Raw genomic sequence first — 13,846 nt, forward strand, 5'->3', positions numbered from 1 at the left:
ATCCAGACCACGAGAACACTTTAAAAAAAGTATTTAACTTTGGGAAATGCTTAAGAGACATGTTCAAATAGGTCCAGTGGTCCTACAATGCCGGATAAGGGGAACAGAGTAGAAAATGGAGACCAGGCTGCAGAGCTGACCCTCATCAGGATTCTGCATGCTCTGGAAAGTAAAGAACATTTTCCTAAAGCAATGCTGCTCTTCTGTCTGTTCCTCAGCTGCCAGCCTCTCAAGTGAGGCAGATTCCATGCACACTGTCTTCTGTGGTCTGCTTCTTTTAGAAACATCGTGCAGAATGACTAAGAGCATTAATATAAAAGCTCTAGACAGAATATGGAGATCTTGTTCTCCTAGAGAATTAACATGCCGCAAATTTTCTGGCACATCAGAACTTAAGTCCCATGTCGACTAAGAAAATCAGTCATTAAGTGCCTAGCTTAGGAGGGGCTTTAGAAAACACTGAGTTCCTCCCTCCCCTTGGACAGATGAGCAGATTGAGATACAAGCAGGAGAGGAGGACAGTGTCTTGCCTGGGTCACTTCTGAGTTGGTGGCAAAGCCAAACAACATCCATCACAGGCTCAACTGGCACTTCTCACACTGCCTCCATTTTGACCATTACCCTGTCAACTTAAACAATTCAATCGCTCCAGCTTTAAATAGGATCTCATGATTAAAAAAAAAAAAAAGTAAAAATACAAAATCAGACTAACTTTCCATGACTCACTTTTCCAAAATGTTTTGTATCAATGTATCAGGTACAAGGAAAACGTATGTGCCGTAGCAGGACCACAGCCAAGAATCTACAAGGCGGGGAGCGCGTTAGGGAAACCCTGATACAGAATTGGTTGCAGGGTCTCTCAGTAAATCGTTGTTTATAAGTTCCATGTTTGAGAGAAAGAAAAATGAAGACTTCATGCAAACCACAGAACAAAAGTTGAGATCTCCAGTGAAGCAAGAACTCGTGGACTTTTTAAAAATGGGAGTGGGGGAGGTGGGAGGAAGGAAAGGGATTCTTAATGGTATATTGTTTTCTGAGCTCTACCAATTAGCAAACATCTCTTATAAAAGGAAGAAAGAAAGAGGGAAGGAATTTTGTGCACTGAAATAGCCCCAGTCAGCTGCAAACGCTCCAGGCTTCTGCTACAAGGCTTTCAACCCCCCTCCCTAAAGCTGGCCATTACATCAGTCCAAGTGCATCCTGGGGGCTATTGTCATGCTGATGAGACTGGATTCTCCCACTGCCTAGGGAGACATTCCCACCACAGACTGGCTCTGGGGCGCATTCAAGCTGTGCTGAATTGCCCCGGAGAATAAAAGATGCAGCCTTAATTAACTACTGCGCTCAGCTCCCAATCACAGCTTGATTGTTGGCTGGCTGCACTCTCTGCGAAAGAGGAAATGCCAGGGCTCCTTGTGCAGACCCAGTGCTGGGAAGTAGGACTCTCCTTAGGGAGCTGCAGTTGGGTTCTATCTTGTTCTGAAAATAAAATACCAGAGGGTCTCCTATCTCGGCATCGCCGGTGTCCTGTTTTCCGGAAGGAAACCAGCTTCAGTGCCTGTTACTTCCCTGCCCTGCTCCTGGGATCCAGTCACTGCATATCCCAGTGAGGGTTTATCCATGCATTTTATAACTCTGGCAGGGAACGCAACTTTATTCTTAGCACTGTCTTTATTTCGTTTGAATAGTTTCTGGTGCTGTTGATACTCAGAAGCATAAAAAATCCTGTTTTGTCTCCCCTCATCAGATTTGGAATTAGATCTGTCTTTGTAACCTCGTCACCAAGAGACTGGGTGGGAGGTCAACAGGAGGCACCCCTTTTCACCCCAAAACATCTCACCTTTAATCCTGCCTAAAATCAAAGCCATTGGAGATTGGCTTGATTTATTATAGTTGAGAGTTTTTTCTTTAATATTGAAGGAAAAAAGGGTGTTCTTAATGGTGAATCAGACAAAATTGAGTTTAGAAGTTATAAAAATGCTGCAATTGGTGGGCTTTATTTATTTTTTGTTGAAGATTTCATTTACTTATTTGAGAGAGCACGAGAGCACAAGTGGGGTGAAGCGCAAAGGGAGGAGCGGACCCCCTGATGATCAGGGAGCACAATCGAACCCAGGATCATGACCTGAACCAAAGGCAGACGCTTAACCGACTGAGCCACCCAGGCGCCCCAACTGGTGGGCTTTATAATCTCATAATTCTGTGGCAGGTTGTGATTGAGGAGGCCCCGAGGCCAGGAGAGGCATTCCCATTCTCCCTCGGGCCAGTGAAGAGTGTTGGATTAGGCAGGACAGCAACTGTGGGCAGAGTCAGCAAGGCTTTGAGGGCTTGACTAGGGTTTCTGACATCCCTTTGTGGTAGCCTCTCAAGTGCAGGCTCTTGAATCCTCCCTCCAACCTGCCCTCCATTATTTCTCACTCTTAAGTAAAATCACAGATAGCCTTTGAAGTCTGGAAACAGATCATTTTCTTGGGAATGTTTTCTTGTTGGCACAATTTCAGGGATCAGGTGAAGTTTTCAGAAGATCAGAGATCATAATACGTTTTTGCCATTTACTATCATTCTAGAGCAATCGATTTGCAAGGTCATGTCAAGGGGCCATCTGTTCCCTTTTGAGTATTCAAGCCACTGCAGGATATACTTCTATCCAGTATGTATGGTAGCTTGTCATTCATCAGGGCAAGACTTTCCATGGGTACGGTCAAGTAAGACAAATCCTACTTCAGTCCCAGTTCAAGGCTTATTTTTAAATAAAATAAAAAAATGTTCAACATAGTACCCAGCGTAAAATAATGATCAGTATAATGGCCCACTGTATATTTAAAAATGGTATATAATTTGACCAACATATTAAGAAGTCCTGGGTACAACAGAGCTCAGGCTGACACCCCCATTTACCTTAACATTTTCTTTCTTAAATTAGTTCCCTTGTTTTTATGCAGTTGAGCATTTCTCTGCAACCATTAAACATAAAGAACTGGATATAAAATATATTAGAATGAAAAAAGTCACAGCTAGTAGAGATAAACTGAAGACCCAGACATACCAACGTAAATAGAATTTAAATACTTAAAATAGCATCCTAAAGTGATTTCAACACCAGGAAGAATCGAATGAAAGGGTAGCTCTACAGTAGAAAGCAGGCATGTTGACAGGGGAGAACTAGGTCAGACTAGGCTAGGACCATGGTTCTGAATTTGTGTTTTTTGGTCAGCAGAATTTTAAAAAGTGAAATATAACTATAACACGGTTTTCCACTGTAGGCATCTGGGTGTGCCGAGGGCCTCTCTCACTTTAAGCTTAAACATTTATCATCTAACTAGATTTATCCTCTAGTTCCATCTCTGCTTTCCTGTATGTAGTCCTGTTGTTTGCAGGGGGACACGCTTCCCTCCAGAGGGGAGGAAAATTCGTACCTGATGGTGGCTGGGTGACTGTTCTCTCTGCCTTAAGTTCCATTCCAATTTTTGACCTTTTGCTTTTTTAACTTAATTAAATTACTTTTTAAAATGAACATACTATTTATTTGCCTTCATTCTTACTGATCCCTCAAGATTAGCTCAAGTGTTTCCTCCAGGAGACTTCTCTCCTGAATGCCCAGCTAGGAATAAGTACTTCTTCTCACTTAACTCTCTATACATACTTTATCTTTCTACTTACTGTGTCATATTTTTGTGTGTTTTGGTCCCTGCATGTAAGGTGTTTACAGTCTAGTTCAAGAGACAATGACCTCCTCATCCATGTACCATTAGTATGGTGCCTGGGATGCAGTAGGTGTTCAAAAATGTCTTTTTGGAATTATTCAATTTAATAAGAAGGGCCCAATTTATGCATTAGACAAGTTTTCTGGTATCTTCTTTTTGGATATTTCTTGCCTGCCAGTACATGAACGCAGGATGATTTGGTTAGCAGGTGAAATGCAAAACTCTGATTTCTTATAAACCATAAAACAAAGTCATTTAGAACATCAGACCCTTCCCCCCATAGAAAATTAGTTGCTCTCTCATTGTCTTCCCACAATATTTTGAATGTGGCTCTCTTAATGCTAGGATGACTATAGAGTTTACTACCAAAATGGGTATATTTCTGAGAGTGAAAGTTGGCATTATTAGTAATTACAGCACAACAGCAGAGATGACCCGCTACTCTCTGCGGTCGTCGAGAATGTCTGGTCACCTACTTACTGCACTGAACTTGTACTATATGACTGATGTTTAGATTGTGACTCCAGCTGAATCAAGGGGCAAATGTGGTTACAATGAATTCCTTTTCTAATTTGTTTGTTCAGTTTCCTCGTGAGACAGTAGAGCACAGAGGTTATGATTGTGTACGCTGAAGCCTGAGTCAAGCCTTAGAATTTTGGTCCTGCTAACTGCAAATGTTGTGTGCTTGGGTATACTCCTTTACCTCTCCATGGCTCAGTTCTGTCATCTGTAAAATGGGGATAACACTACTTCCCTTCTCCTTCCTTCTTCCTCCTCTTTATCGTAATTGTGACCATAGACTATTTAGATTGTCCTCCAGGGCCTCGGTCTTTTTCATCTTTGTATTATAAGCATTTGGAGTAGTGAATAAACATACTAGGCACTCAATAAAAGCTCAGTGTGAGTGAATAAGTGAGTGAGTACCATGCTCAGTACACGAAGTATTGGTCTCACTGTGTTCTGTCCTGATTAGATATGTTCTATGTGAAGCCTTGGTTGTTCAGTCTTTTCAGGTATCTTTTAGGAGCAGCTGGAGGGGGCCATTTAGGAAGGGATGAGGAGCAAGGGTGAGGGTTTTCAGGATGAGAAGTTGAAGATGAGACTGCCTTTGTAACGTCCTCCATTGATTGTCCAGAATTGAATAACGGCCTTCATAATTTTCAGAGAACAAAACAGAGTTTCCGAGATCCCACCGAATCAATCAAGCAGTTCTAATGTTCTTTTAAAAGTAAAGATTCTTGCAGTGTTAGGGTTAGAATGACTCATGTTTTAACCAACGAAATAAAAGCAGCAAATAAATCCACTAGGGGAGATAGTTTAGTTGTCTAAATCTCAGGTTAGAAACAGGGAGACTCCCTAGAACCGTACAGTTCAAATTACTGCCACACTGACTTACCCCTTCATCTTTTTTGAGATACATTGAGTTGCACTTGGTTTATAGTGACAAAGTCTTTTGGATAAGACTTTAAACACCCAAGTTTGTTTGCTTTGTTTAGGACATTATAGAACTCCTGAGGTTTCTTTTCTTTTCTTCTTCTTTTTTCTATTAGAAAAGGGTTTGCTGTAATTTGGCCCCAAATTCTGGTACTTAGCTGAAATGCTGGGAAAACAGAGCATTGGCTTTCTCCTATAGTCTATTAGACACTTAATAAAATACAGATGATTAAGAGACCTCTTTTTGCTTCCCAGAGTAGTACTTGAGACTGGGTAAGAAACAGAAGTAAAGGCATGGGGTGACAAATTTCAAGATGATGCTATAAAAGTGGGGCTTAGTAGTATGACTAGCAAAATAGCTCTTAGGACTTTTACACTGACATCGAGAAGTATAAGGGTATTATGTCCAGTCTATTTTCAGATAAAAATGTAATAGCCCCAGTGCTTTTGCATCTGGGCAAAAGAACTAAATAATGAGTACAGAAGTGATTATTGGATTATTAGAGATATAAAAGAAATATTTCCTGCTTTAAAATGGAGGTCCAATTCTATAAATAATGACTCTTACATTTCCAGGTATGATTAATCTGAAAAACATACTAAAAAGAATAGGGCTCACACATAAATGTACATTGACAAAATGTTTGCATTTCAAGGACTTAAAAAATTTTCTCTACATATTCCAGCAGAAAACTTAGGTTATGTACAAAGGAAAAAAAGTTAAGCCTTTTCTCCTTAGTAATACTTAACATTTAGAGATAATTTGGGAATTCCTACAGTTTGGAGTGGTAAAAGGCAAGATTCAAAGATACCATAATATGCCACGTTGTCATTCAAGAGCAAAAGCAACAGAAAGGCTTTCTCAGATGTGAAAATAAAGAAAATATGAAGAATTTGTGTACACTTTTGATAAAACTACTTAGATTTACTCTAGAGATATTAAGAGGTAAATGAAATTGATGGAAAAAACACTGTCTAAAGAAGAGGGTAGGAACTCAGTAAATTCTTATCGAATGAATTTTATGTAAATATGTATACACATATGTAAGTGTGTATGTATGAAAATGGTACAAAAGCCAAACTGAATATTTTTAAAATGTAAAGTACGTAAATTTTGTCAAACAAAATTTGGTGTCACATGAATACACACACACAGGACTGGGATCCATCCTAGCATTTGCAGGAAGCCCTGCCTCCTGGTTTGCATCCAGCCAACCACTGAGCACAGCAGGGGGCTCTGTTTGGGCCATTTCTGCCCCATTGTCCTTGCTCTAAGGCTCTCCATTGGCTGGCTGAGATGTCTTAGCTCTGCATTATAGCCTGAGGCTGGGTTTCTAGGTGTCAGAGCTGCTTGACAATGCTCTTCCCTGTTTCATCTCTCCTTTGCCTTTCTTTCAATAAACCTCCTTGCTCCTTTAAGAGCATCTTGGTGTCTCCTTCCTGGAGGACTGGAATTCACACAGTGTGTGTGCTTGCTTGTGGTGAATTGGTGGGCGGAGAATGGGCTCAGAGGTTAGAGAAACTACTAAAAACTTTAAATAGAGGGCTAAAATAGGAAGAGTGCAACTAAAAGATAAGATCAAACATACTGGACACGTAAGGTTCTGAGCCACCCAACTACATTCTTTTCTTTTCTTTCTTTCTTTCTTTTTTTTTTTTTTAAGGTTTGTTTATTTTTAGAGAGGGAGAACGCACGCATGAGCACACGCGCCAGCAGGGGGAGGGACAGAAGGAGAGGGAGAGAGAATATATCAAGCAGACTTCCTGCTGAGTTCGGAGTCCAACGCGGGACCCTCGATCCCATTACCCTGAGATCATGTCCTGACCTGAAACCAAGACTCGGAGGCTAACGGACTGAGCCACCAGGCGCCCCCCAGCTACATTATTTTCAATTTGCTTCTTTATAGCAGGGAGAGGATGGAAATGAAAAGATTTTTAGATTCCATATTTAGAGCTGTGTGTCTTTGGAATGTTTTGGAAAATTCTTCCGCAAAGCCTTCAGAATTTATTATACCCCCTTAGCCCTATGTTCACCCCCATTACATAGTTTCATTCTAACTTTGAGAAGGAGGCCTAAAAAAAAATCCCTATCAGGCTCTGAATATCAGCTTCCGGTTTGGCTAACTGCTGACCATAGAGCAACTAGAAAAAAATTTCTTTCAAATATTTTGTCCGGATTCAGCAGGACAAAGAGTTAAGTATTCTTGGCCCTATTAAACAACCCCATAAACACAAGAGCCATCCCCAAAGAGGGTGCCGAAGATACTACCCTCCCAAAGTCCAGAGCCACTCCCAAAAATAACCAAAAGAAAGACAGTTCTCCAGAGACCTAGCAATGGGACCCTATCTGCACATGGAGTACAACCCACATTTCTGTCTGACCCTATTTTGGGGACTCCCCAACTTGACAGTTGCCAAGCCAAGTTCTCAGGACACAAAAGTGGGACAAACAGGAAGGCAACAGCTGTCCCGGGGAGAAAAAGGATCCGCAACAAATGGGTTTCGTAAAAGCAAATTCTCAAGGCACATTCAGAGATCTAATTCTTACAAATGTTTTTCTCCCCCCTCCCAGCCATTCTGAACTTAGAGAATAAGAGACAAGGCGACATTTTACCTTCCTCTCCTGATCAAGCACCATAGAGATCAGGGAGAGCGGCCTTTGGAAAGAATTGTCACCCTCTGCTGGCTTCAGCCTGTTTTCCCAGGATCCCAGGCTGCAGGCTCTGGAGTCAGCGGAATGTCTCAGCAGATGTCATCCTGGTCACTAGAAACTGCAGGGGCGGAAAAACAATCTCTCTTTTACTCTTTCTAGTTAGTGCTTGGCCGAGACCCTCTTTTCTCTAGGGCCCTTCATAAATGGATAAGCTTATCTAAGAGGTTCAGAGTTCTGCACTGTGGCTACAGTAATTCAAGATTAACTTTGTTTAGGTTAACTTACTTGTGCAGGCTGGAAACACAGTTTTATGCACCTGAGACCTCACACTGGACCCAGTTCAATTTAAGTCGGACGCAGGCTAGGAATCTAGTCCGGTTTCTATGCTGGACATGGTCTGACCCCAGATCTAGTCCTGTTTCTACGACCCGGTGTGACCTCCGACCATTTGTCGTGCGACCCAGTCTGAGGTGGGAACCAATATGAGGTGGAACTCAGTCTGACGGGAGACCCAATTTGAGGTGGGAACCGGTTTGTGGTGGGACCCAGCGTGCCGTAGGACCCAGTCTGACGTCGACTCAGTCTGATGTGGGACCCAATCTGATGCGGGAACCAGTCTGACGTAGGAACCAGTCTAATGTGGGAACCGGTTTGAGGTGGGACCCAGTGTGTTGTAGGACCCAGTGTGATCCCGACTCAGTCTGACGTGGGACCCAATCTGACGTGAGACTCAGTCTGACGCGGGAACCGGTTTGAGGAGGGAGCCGGTGTGAAGTAGGACCCAGTCTGACGTGAGACCCAGACTGACGTGAGAACTGGTTTGAGGTGGGACCCAGTGTGACGTACGACCCAGTCTGACGTGAGACCGGTCTGACGTAAGAACCGGCTCGAGGTGGGTCCCCGCTGACGTAGACCCAGTCAGCTGTGGGATCCGGTCTGATGCAGTCCTTATTAGACTGGACTCAGTCCGATTCCAGCAGTTTCCAGACCCAGTCTGGAGAGAGAAATGCTCAAGCGGAGCCTGAAAGCTCGCGAACGCAAAAACTGCGAAGCCAGGGCACTGAGAGGGACTCATCACCTCGAGAGGCGGCGACAGAGCCTCGGGTTCAACAGTCGGGCAGGTAGGTACTAGGCCTTGCTGCTCGGTCCTCCCGGGGGTGTGTGTGTGTGTGGGGGGATATACGTGTGTGCGGGGGGGGGGGGTGTCTCTTTCAGCTCCTCTTCTGACACCAGAACTGTTAACAGATCCACTGAGGCGTGTTAAAAATCCTAAGTGTTGATTTAAACAAAAATCGATTGGCATCGGGCAGCGTGCAGGCTCGTGCAGAAGGAAGCTGCAGGGAAGAGAAGATTTTTAGAGGCGAAGGGAGAGGCAACAGGGCTGTTCGGCTAGGCGGGAGGCTGGTTGGTCATTGCCGGGGTGCCTCGGACGGTTGCCGCCGGACTGGTTCGAGAGCTCTGTTCCGGGTGAGCATAACCAACTCCATTTTTGGGCCCGTTGTCTTGTTTTTAGCAGACCCCGCTCTTAATAGACGGGAAGGACCATTTAAAAGCCATGCATATTCATTCATCCTGGGAGCTTGAAGAGTGGGGAGAAGACATTTAAAGAGCGATTGCTGTATCATTTGTGAGAAATGTGACTGTTGCGTTTTCTGCAGGTGATTTATACTGCCCTTCCCCAGTAAATCAGGCTGTGGCCGTTGTGTGTTGGCGTGTCCACTTGTCTGCTTCTTTACCCTTTAGGAGGAGTGTATGTGATTTATGAAGATCCAGGAATTGTGTAACAGGTTGTTTGTAGATAAAATACTAAAGCCAGCGAGGCTCTGAGGTCGTAACCCCTAGACAGTCAGGTGTCACTTAAATCAATTCAAATGTCTGTTGGTTTTTTCAAGACTGTTCCACATGATCTCCCATTCTCTCTACCATCTGTGCAGCTAGAGGCAAAAGGCTCCAAGATGGCAGGGCCATAGGACAGGAGGCATCCAGACCCATAAGCCATTTGGGGGAGAGTTGCCCAGGGCCACCGACAGAGGACTTTGCATGTGTGACAGATAAATCTTTGTTGGGCTGAGCCACTAATATGCGGAGGTTGCTTATTTCAGACGCTGGTATTAAGTCTTCTAACACAGGTCTCAAAACTGTGAATCTTTTCGTTGATGCAAATAAAGAAATACACATTTTAAACATTACTCAGTTTCGCAATTTAAAATTTACTCTTTCTGTATGGAGTATGGGGATGAGATCCCATCCCTCCACCCTTTCCTTAAGAGATATTACTTGGTTCTTCAGATGGATCAAATCTAATTTGATACCAGTTTTGTTAGATACAGTTCTCCCTGCAGAATACCATTGTGGGAGCAGAAATTTGGGAATTGAAAAGTTGTTTGTTTGACAACAAAAAGTTAGCAATGAATATTAGATAAATCTTCATGCGTACATATTCCTTTTCCCTGCTACATATTTTATGTGAGCGTATTTTAATGGGGAGTCTTAGACCATCCATCACCAAACATCCAAAGAAAACAGAGAAACTCAGTTAGTGGCACAGTGAGGTTTTTCCATGTTGTTCAGTTCTTATAAAGAAAACTATTTGGAACATTTACTAAATTTTTCAGTTTTCTGTCAAAATTTTGGAATAATATAGACAATGCTTTCATTGGTTTCTCAGGTAAAGTCTGAAAAAATTTTCGGCCACAGAAGTAATTTAGGGTTTTTCCCCTGCTCTTTCCCCAGGAAAAAAACATTAGTGCATAAACCATACAAAGTCAGCATTTGTTGTTGTTGTTTGCCAGAAATTATCTTTGTTCTCTCTAGGAAAATTGTCCCAGAATTTAACCCCACAGAGTGGTCGAAAATAAGAATTGGAATGCTGGAGAATTAGGACACTATGTAAATAATGACATTCTAGTTTGCTCTTGTTGATGTGAACCTGTTGAGTTGAAGCCCAGGTCTTCTGTGGAATTGTATCTCACGTGGGAGCTTCTGTAGGTTATCTCTTTATCCTGTAGGTTTTACATAGAAGTGCTTCCAGCTGTTATGTTTGTCTCAGTTGTGGTACACAGAGCTGGATTAACACCTGCGTGTGTCAGTAAAGATTTAGCACATGCACTTATCTCTGTGTATTATTCTATACCAGACTGGGCCTTGCAAGATGCTCCCGTAGAACTTGGGAGGGAATATATATTCTTTTAATGAATCAAGGAATAAATTACTACCTAACCATGTTTAGGCGTAGTAAGTTCTGTTTAATTATGAGGGCAAATGAAAGAATAGTAGAATACCCAAATTATTAGTGAGCAAACATGAAGCGCTGCCATGTGGAGCTTGCTGATTGCATAACGGCTACTGACTAAACGTAAAGGTCATCTCCCCTTTTGACATAACATTATGATCAAAAACACAAACCCCTGCTTTTAAAAATAGCTCCTTTGGCACTGAGGGGGACAGAAAAAAGAATAAGAAAGTAGAGTCAAAGTTTCACTGCTCTTCCTGCCAATATATACAAACCCACATCCAAAACACATCTCATTTACATGCCTGTTTATTTTGTTTTCATGGCTGTCTGGAAGCTAGGACCTTTTTTTTTCTATAAACTGAGACAAAGAGATATAAAGATAAACTCTGACCCTGTGTAGCTCCCCATAATGTCTTGGCCTACCCATCTTCACCGGAGCAGATATTCTCGTCACTAATGGACTTGGTGTATGTGTAGATGTATATTTAGAAATTTCAAAAGGATAGTGTGAATTCTTTTGCTTATAAATTTTGAATTGGTAGTTTTTGCTGTAATTACTAAAAATTCTTCTTGGTTTTAGGAAGATTTGAAGTAGGTTGAAGGAGCATAGAGACTAAATCATTTCATAGAAACAGAAACTTTAAATTTATAGAGATTTTAGACTAGTAATTATTGGTAGGTTTTTGTTATTACTGTTGTTAAGAAGCGCTTATTCTGTGTCAGGGATTGCTGTATGTACTTTATACACATTTCATCCTAATAGCAATCCTCTGAGGTAGTACTATTATTATCCCCATTTTACAGATGAAGAACCTGAGGCTCAGAGAACTTAAGACATTTGTCCAAGGCCACACAGCATATAAACGGGAGAGCCCGGTTTGAGTTTACACTTACTCATTCCCCGGATTCCTTTCCTCATGCAACCCACTCTTTGTAAAGTGTTGCCATATCCTCCTTAGCTATATAATGCATGCTTGATCAAAATCATTCTTTAATCAGGTTTATTTCCCAGTGTTGAGCTACTGTCATCCCTGTAGGCAACTATGCATTCCTCAGACCCTGCTGTACATTAGGCTGGGTCTTAGAAGTAGGGGATTTGGAGAAACGCGATCTTTCTAAAATCAGTTTCCTATTTGATGGCACACAGTTTTGTCCCCTTAAGTTAATGGTTTCTCTCTCGCAATTCGTTGATTTTAAAGGGGTGCATTCACTTCCCATCCCATTTTAGATCATGTCAGAGGCTAATTTCGCTGTTCTCAACTGCTCCCTTTCTTTCTTAAATAAAAATGCTAGAGATTTGAGTAGAAGTTGAAAAGGTCTTGTGAAGAATAACAACAAGGAGGCCCAGCACTGCCTCACTGAGTGAGAAAAATACTCTGGTGAAAGATTTTATATTTTTCAAGAAGAATAAGAAATCTCCACATAAATCTCTGCAAACTTAGCCTTGAACACAAACTAGAAAAGAGCTTTGGAAATGGGCTTCAAACCGGGCATAACCAACAACCTGTGCATGCAATGATTCATTCTGGAATTGTTCTGCTGAAATGTAAACTCAGCGGCGAAATGGATGCTGCATGCTTTGGGGTTCTTAGCCAGATCCCATCGGCCGTTGGGAAGAAGGAGGCCACAAAGTGATACTACTTTGTTGTAAAATAAACGTTCCCCAAGGGCTTCCAAATAAAACAGGCTGTTTATTTTCTGTGCCCACAACTCCCCACGTTCACGGCACGTCCTCTCATTCAACTAAACAGAACACCATTCTTCCTTTGTGTTGCTCTTAAAATAGATTGGTCCAAATTGTCCGAACCCTTATGAGCTGATAACTGCTGATCTATCTAGTGTCGTCCTTTGCAGTTTTCTCCTTTGAACTACATGATCTCTCTGTATTTTCATTTTTCTCCCAGTTCTTCGTAGATGCCTGTGCTTTTATCTCTGTACTCACTGTTCTATCCTTCTGAAATTTGTGGTCCGTACCATGCTTCTACCTCACTCTTTACACAGCTGTGTCCCCTCAGCACCCTAGATTTTACCTAACCCTAGGAAGCTTTTCCCTGGATCAGGTGTCCTTAAGTACGTTTTTCTTCTCAACAGGTTTATCCTAAAAAATGTGGCCATTGGTGTGTGAGCATTTAATTGATCAAGTCAGGGCCCTCTTTAGAAAGAGGGAACTATTAATAAGTATGCTGAGACAACACACAGACATCAGGACTGCCCAGGGGAAACTGGTCTGTCTTGTCAACTATTTTGGAGTTTTTTTGTTGGGTTGATTATTCCCCCTGCTCCCTAATTATAACTTACAGAAAAAGAAGAATCTCATTTGAATCCTGTTTTCTGCTTATTTCCTAATTTGCACTCTCTCATTGCTTAATGCACAATTGGAGATCAAATATAATAACTATTGTATATAACAGCAAATTTTTGTGTAAATATATGAAAGTATATACATACAAAATAGAAAAATAATTATTTATAAACAAGTATGTGGTAGAATACAAAATGATATGTGTCTGTGCCAACTGTCTGTCAGGCAGTGAGCTAGCTACCATAAACTAAAATACTGATTTTTATAATTCTCATCTTACACTGAGGCATAAAGAAGTCAAGTGAAGAGCTAAGATTCAGGTTTCAGTCAGATGCTAAACCATGCATTTTAGCTGTGCTCTTTCCAAGAGTCATGTTAACATGTTCCCTTTGTTTTATCCTTTCAACTCTACACTGGACCCAGTAGCCAATATGGGTCATTATTTATGTGACTTTTAATTATTCCAAATAGCGAGAAGAGGAGAGAACAAAACTAAAGTAAATTATTTCTTTTTGCTA

The sequence above is a fragment of the Ursus americanus genome, chromosome 23, assembly GCF_024610735.1.
Source record: "Ursus americanus isolate L20-20 chromosome 23, mUrsAme1.1.p, whole genome shotgun sequence".
NCBI lineage: Eukaryota > Metazoa > Chordata > Mammalia > Carnivora > Ursidae > Ursus > Ursus americanus.